The sequence below is a fragment of the Sceloporus undulatus genome, chromosome 10, assembly GCF_019175285.1.
Source record: "Sceloporus undulatus isolate JIND9_A2432 ecotype Alabama chromosome 10, SceUnd_v1.1, whole genome shotgun sequence".
In the NCBI taxonomy this organism is placed as follows: Eukaryota; Metazoa; Chordata; class Lepidosauria; order Squamata; family Phrynosomatidae; genus Sceloporus; species Sceloporus undulatus.
Window position 1 is genome coordinate 4,324,458 of NC_056531.1, and position 7,169 is coordinate 4,331,626.

General features: G+C 45.6%; 1 protein-coding gene across 2 annotated transcripts in view; it reads right to left on the minus strand.

The window, feature by feature from the left end:
• The window catches only part of NCOR2 (nuclear receptor corepressor 2), a 284,263-nt gene extending 277,327 nt beyond the window's left edge, over positions 1-6,936 (minus strand). Inside the window, exons 1-2 of one of the 2 annotated variants that reach the window (XM_042441337.1) lie at positions 6,894-6,936; positions 4,948-5,061 (exon numbers count right to left, since the gene is read on the minus strand). The gene's annotated coding sequence lies outside the window, so the exon portion shown is untranslated. Of the gene's footprint in view, positions 1-161; positions 180-4,947; positions 5,062-6,893 lie in introns of those variants that run through there. The other variant, XM_042441335.1, reaches the window with a different exon arrangement.
• Between the last annotated feature and the right edge of the window lie 233 nt (positions 6,937-7,169).

The following is a 7,169-nucleotide window of genomic DNA, read 5'->3' on the forward strand; positions in this document are numbered from 1 at the left end:
TACATGGTCCTTATGAATAATTCCAGTTCTGAACATTTCCACCCATCACAGAAAATGACCAACTAACTCTTGAGACACCCTTGGGGCTTCCCTTAACAGCCTTGTTATTAGCAAAGCTTATTTTGGCAGGTGGGCTTGCCGCATCCACGAAAAATGCATACCTGGAGGCTGGAGTTATGCTGCACGACCCTTCAGAGCAAACGTTTGCAAACCCTGAAATCAAGACTTTTTACAACTCTCTGCTTCCAGCAATTTCCACTGAACCCTCTGCAGAGGGAGACTTGCAAGTGCATCAGGGCATCCTAAGTACTGCAAAGCATTCTGGGTTGTGTACTAGGGCTCACACTCTGCAGTGCTTTGGATATGTCTGTTGGGCCTCAACATTGCCACAATTTAACTTTAGACCTTGTGCACAACTGCCAACTGCAGGGACAGGACCGATCATGGACCTGTTAATCCTTCAGGAAAGCTTCTCTACCATTGCAAACTTACCTATTTACTTTCTAAAGATCTCCACTTTTTATTTATTTATTTACTTGTTTATTTGTTTATTGCATTTATACCCCCACCTTCCCTTTGAAGCGTTCATGGCAGCCTTTGCACTGGTCCTCTTCTCATTTTTCCCGCTGCAGCCTTGGCTACGTCTGCACTGCAGCGATAATCCAGTTTGGCACCCCTTTAACTGCCATGGCTCAATGCTGGGAACTCCATAGTGCTACAGTTCCCAGAATTCCACAACACTGAGCCATGGCAGTCAAAGCGGTGTCAAAGTGGATTATTAATGCACTGTAGATGAAGCCCTTGTGAGGTAGGTCAGGCTGATAGAGTATCATGCAATAAAATTTAAGGCTCTGTAGGGGCTTAAACATGAATCTCCTAAAGCCTAACCACTGGTACAACACACTGGCTTTCCCTGGTTTCTTGAAACCGAACTTGAAAATGGCAGAGCTATGCCAAGCGTCTTTCCTTTCTGCCTTGCCATACCTGGGCACTGCCTCTTGAGCTGTTGAGGAACATGCAGCATCTCAGAAATTCAACTACAACTGCAGAAAAGTATCCCAAACTATAATAATATAATAATAAATATTTTATTTTATTTTATTTTTGCATCTGGCTTGTGACTTTGCCAACACGGTTTTTCTGCATAAGCCACAACACGGTTTTCAGCATCTTTTGTTGCCTTTGGTCCAAAACGTGCTGCAGAAATAATCCAGTCGAGACTCCTTTAACTGCCCTGGCTTAATGCGAGGGGATTTCCGGGAAGTGTAGTTTTGTGAAACAGTGATCCTCCTCTGTCAGAGAGCTCTGGTGCCCGAATAAACATCAATTCCCAGGATTCCCTAGCACTGAGCCAGGGCAGTTCAAGCGGTCTCAAATTTGGTTATTTCTGCAGTGTGTTTTGGACTGATGTTGCAGTTGCCTTGCCCAACAGCACCAAGCTGGAAATAGAGAGAGAGAGAGCAGTCTTTTCACAAAAATTGCTCCTTTTGCAAAGAGGAAGCCAATGAAAATGGTAAAAAGTCCAAGGCTAAGCAATGGACTTAATGCCACCCTGCTCCCAGTCCTTTCCAGTTTGCTTTCCACATTAACTGACTGTAGAGGGCCCCCATCTTGAATTGCTTAAAGCAAGTGCAACTCAAATGGGTGCTCCATAGACCAGTGCCAGTCTGCAAGCCGTCGACTGCTGGCCTGCAGCAGGTTTCCAGGAATTAAAGAAAGCATTGGAGTCCAAATATGGGGCCAGTCCTTGGTATATTGTACATCTGGTCCTCCATATCCACGGATTCAGGCATCCACAGCTTGAAAATACTTTCAAAATATATATCCATTCCAAATAGCAAAGTTTGATTTTGCCGTTTTATATAAAGGACACCGAGGTTGTGCAGACATCAATTTTTTTTTGCATGCAAATAATCTTGCTCATGCATTCCAGGTTTGTTATTCCCTCTATGGAAAGGCATCGGCGCATGTCTCTGCACATTCGGTAGCTCTCACACGTGCAAGCGTCTGAATCAAGATGGAGTCAGTGACATGAATGCATTCGGAACACGTTTAAGGCATGCAACGTTTTATCCCGTGTCTATTCGGGTCAATTATTCACACTACCGATAATGCAGATTTTAAAAAAAAATTCGGGGGGGAACCCAATATCGATTGTATGGTGTTTGTTTGTTTGTTTTTGGCAGCCCCCAACCCAAATTCATTGGGTGCATTAGGGATGCATGTGAGCAACGGAGATTCGACACGGATTCATTCTGGATTATTTTTACAGTGTGAATAACCCTACCAATTTATGATGCCATTGTGTTTAATGGGAGTTGAGCATCCACGGATTTGGGAATCCATGAGCAGTCCTGGAACCAAACCCCAAGGACCCACTGTACCTGACCCAAGACATTTTACACCTGTAGGCAGGAGCCATCAACACGGCCAGCAAAAACTAGCCATGGGACAGCATGCTCCACTACATTAGAAGGTATCAAACTAGTTCAGAAGTTCTTGGCAGGCTGTGTGGGATCTGCCGCTCAAGGTATGTGCCCCACTCTGTCTAATGGTAGAGCCAGCCATATGTTTATGAACAGGGAGCCTCCATTTTATAAGGGTTAACAGTTGTTAACAGCTGATCTGCCTGACCTCAAAAATCACAGCAAGGAGCTCTCTTATTTGATCAATCCTCAATGTACTATCAATCCATTTAATCGGGGAATCCCAGCGTTCAAGTATAATGTGATAAAGGCTGCATCCGCAATGCAGGAATAATCTGGTTTGGCACCACTTTAACTGCCATGGCTCCATGCTATGGAATTCTAGGAAATGTAATTTATTGTGGGACCAGAGCTCTGCGATTAACAACTGTTCGCTCTTATAAAATGGAGGCTCTGTGTTCATAAACACGTGGCTGGTTCGACCGTTAGACAGAGTGGGGCTGCAACAAACTACATCCCCCAGAATGCCACGACACTGTGCCAGAGCAGTTAAAGTGGCGTCAACCCGGATTATTCCTGCAGTGCGGACACAGCCAGGGTGAACTTCCCTCTTCGTCCCAGCTGCCAATCACATCCCTGCTCGGAAGAGAGATGGTACAGCAAATATACAGAAAAGAAAGAAAGCATAATCCTTATCTTCTGAGTCACGATATTTGGAAACACCTGGTCTGCAGCTGCCCTTCCCTGCAGAGCAGAGGCCGGAGAAGGGCAGAGGGCAGGGGCATATTCTCCAGAGGCCTGTCAGCTTTCTGTGATCAGGAGCACGAGCCAGCAAGGATGGTGGACATTCTTGAGATGCTTACCCCCCTTTCCTCCCACATCTGCAGGAGGCCTTGCCGGGGCTCTTTGTCTCCAGCCATGCTTGTGTATATGCTGCCGATGCCTGGCTCTTGGGTTGGTACAGCCCAAGGTGAGCCGTCGCCAGCATGATGAGTTTGCATTCCCATGCTGAGTTTGCATTATGTGCACTTTATATTTTGGAACACTGCCCTCTCGCCTCCAGTGACAGCTAGCAAGGACTGAGAACCAATTCACATATTATGAAATGGCTCACGATCCAGTACCCCCAGGGCTATTTCTTTCCTCCCATGGCCAGCCGAAGCGCGGGTGCCAAAACAAACTACAATCCCCAGAATCCCACAGCACTGAGCCATGGCAGTTGAAGTGGTGTCAAACCAGATCATTTAGGCAGTGCAGGTGCAACCCAAGACATGACAGGCCCAAGGGCACCCAAACTGTCTGGTCCAACAGAGGATCATGAAGGGATGGGGAAGAAAATAGGTATATTCATGGGGGGGGGGGCACATGTTTATTGATCATGCAGTCAAGCAGCCTGTCACACGGCGCATCCAATGGCAGAGCATCCATGCGCTCATACTCATGCATTTGTGGCAGAATGGGGAAAAAGAATGACTTGTCGCTGCAAATACTCGGTTATGGTGAGTTCTTCCTTGCAGCGCAAGGGGTTGGTGTGGACTGCACATCAGTTGTCGGCCCATTGTGGGAGCCAGCAGTGCAGCCGGCGCGTTCTCCCCATGAATCAGGAAACCCTGGGGTTAAGCCAGCTTTTCCCCTCCGTCTGCCATTGTCTTGTGTGTCACATCTGACTGCTAGTTGATTTTCCTTTTAATAACAGATTTCTTGGGATATAAAGCATCTTACCCTGACCAGCATTTTCAAACAGGCATGAGCAACTGGTCATTTATTTGATTTATGCACCCATAACTTTCCACCCTTCTCTCCCAATGAAGTCTCTTATGCAAAGTGTATAATTGCACACAAACTGCTTTTTTAAAAAATGAGCTGAAGACCTAATGCACCTTGAAGTGCTAATGATTCATTTGATACTGTCAAATGCACTTGATGAAGCCAAGTGCTTCCGATGTGTGCTCACAAACTTTGAGCAGCTCCTTCACTGTTTATATTCCACCAACCACCCAATAAGATTCACTCAAATGTCAGTCGCTGGCTCTTCCCTAATTTCAAACGAAACCGTTCAGGCCAGTGATGGTCCAAAATCGTGACAATAAAGGGATACGTCAAAATCCTTAAAACAAAGCAGATCTCGACAACATCTGTTACTGTCCATCTGAATTTTATAATGAAGGAACAATCCTTTTAATTACAGCTATCAATCAGTTAAGATCTATTAATCTGCTCCGTTGCAAACTTTCTGCCTTTAGGGGAAACTCTTCCATCTCTCTCTCTCTCTCTTTCAATGCTTTCCCCCAGTTTGGAGCGCAATGCAGCTTACAACAGTTAAAACAAAGACGGCTAAGAAGTCACAACGTACGAAAGCTAAAAATATAATTAAGTTATCAAAAAAATATTTAAAAATGCCTTAAAAACATAAAACGTTACAAAGAAAACAGCAAGTCGCAAATTTACCACCATACGCAAGGCAATTCCCCCCTTGAGCAATTGGTCTCCCAAGGCCTACTGAAACAAAACAGTCTTTTACCTGTCTGTTGAAAGATGGCAAGGAAGGCGTCAGTGTAACCTCTCTGGGAAGGCAATTCCGGAATCTGGGAGCAGCAACCAAGAATGTCCTCTCTTGCGTTCCCATCAGATGTGCCTGCAAGGGCAGAGGGAGAAGAGAAGGGCCTCCTTAGAAGATCTCAAAACATGAGCAATTTCATATGGGAGAGTAGAACATTCTTTCAAATAACCAGGACCTGAGCTGTATAGGGCAAGTTTGAAATGTGGCCGCTTATGAACCAGCAGTCAGTGGAGCTCTAGCCAGCACCTGTAGCCAGGGCCAGTTAACAGCCTAGTTGGACCTCTTTGGACCAGCGGAGGTTTCCAAACACTCTTCAAAGGGAGCCCCATGTAGAGTGTGTTGTGTGTCAACTGCCCTTGAGTCGGTCCTGACTCATAAAAGGGTCTTGCAAGGAGGGTCACCTTTGCTTCCCTTCGCGCAGTGCTAACATGTGCTAGCTTTGGCGACACTACTGTCTTCTCTATGGGATCCTACATCAGTGACACCCACCACCACTGCTGCTGCCCAGTAGCTGTTTGTCTGTCTGATACATGCATTCCATTGATCTCGACTGGTTTGTTTTCCCTCCCTGACCCCTCAGCTTGCACTTTTCTTCTTTTCCCTCCTATCCTTTCCTCCATATGTTCATGTCATTTTAAGTTACCACCAGTCCAACCATCCTTATGACTTCCCTCTTGGTGGTTCTTCATGTCTTCCCTTCTTACTTGCTTTCTTGCCCCACTGTGTCTTTCAGTCATTGACAGGGTGGCATTGGGGTGGTGAATGTCCTGGTGGCCATCCTCCCTGCTGGCTCTGTTTCCCTGCATGGCCTTTAGGCAATGCTGGAATCATTGATGGGTGGCATTTGGGTGGTGGATGTCCTGGTGGCTGCCCTCCATCCAATTGGGATGTAATATATTCATGTGTCACCATGATCAGATCAAACATCTCAAGGAATGGGCATAGCTGGTGCACAAACTTTGTGTAGGCCCACTCCTGCCCACTGAAGAAACCTGGGCTTCTAGGTGCAAGGTTGAATCCTGGAGGACACTCAAATTTCAGACCTGTGTCTTACGTTAGAGGGTAACCCCAAGAATCATAGAATCGTAGAGTTGGAAGAGACCACAAGGCCATCCAGTCCAACCCCATTCTGCCATGCAGGAACTCTCAGTCAAAGCACCCCCGACAGATGGCCATCCCCAGCCACTGTTTAAAGACCTCTAAGGAAGGAAGATGGAGACTCCATCACAGCTCCAGGGAAGCAGCTTGCAACAAAAATCACCTACCAGTAGGGTAACATAACAGGGACATAGTACTGTGAAAGGTGCTTAAATGAAGATGTTGCTTCAATACAGAGATCCTCAGCCCTCAAACATAAGCCGCTAATGACGACTTAAAAGAGCCCATCTTTCGATCTATGCTTAAAACATCTTCAGTATAATGTCAATTCAGGGATACAAGCAGTGCCCAGCAGGAACCCCCAGAACCAAAAGCAGTGGCACTCCGCAAGACATTTAGCTTGATGGAAAAGCCAACCCAGAGAATACATAGCCCTCCTCTTGCCGCCGAAACAAATGGCCGCTGCTTTATTAAATCAATATCAATTCATAATTTTAAGCATACAATTACAGTTCTAGATCATACCCAAAACCACCCTTTCAAAACCTCCCATCTGTCAGATGTATAATTAGCTTATTACCGCCTATGTATCTGCTAATAACTTTTCCCTGAGCCCTGTGAGGTGAATTAAGGAGAGCTAATAAAGCATGGCTGGTAATCCATTTACAAGTCTGTCTTACACTTTTGTCTAGGCTTCAAATTAAAATATACATGGCGGTTGGGGAGGGGGAAAGATGACGGGTGGTATTTTATTTCCCCCGCACACCTCAGATTCATTGGCCCTCCTTAACCCTTGCTAGCAAACTCACCTATGCCAGGCCTGGAAGGAGCAGTTTATCTGATTTTCTATGTTGACTTAAGCATCAACTTCAGGCACTCCGACATAGATAGGAAAGAAATTGCTTTCTCTTTTTCCAGAGACAAATAACTACCATAAGGTACATGTAGGCGTGCAGGCGGGCTGGTAACATGAATAATTTTTCAGATGTGTTTGCAAGGCTGTCAACACACAAACACACACACACTTATGCACACAAAAAACAATATATTAACTCCTCAGTATCTGCAAACAAGAAATATGTTCA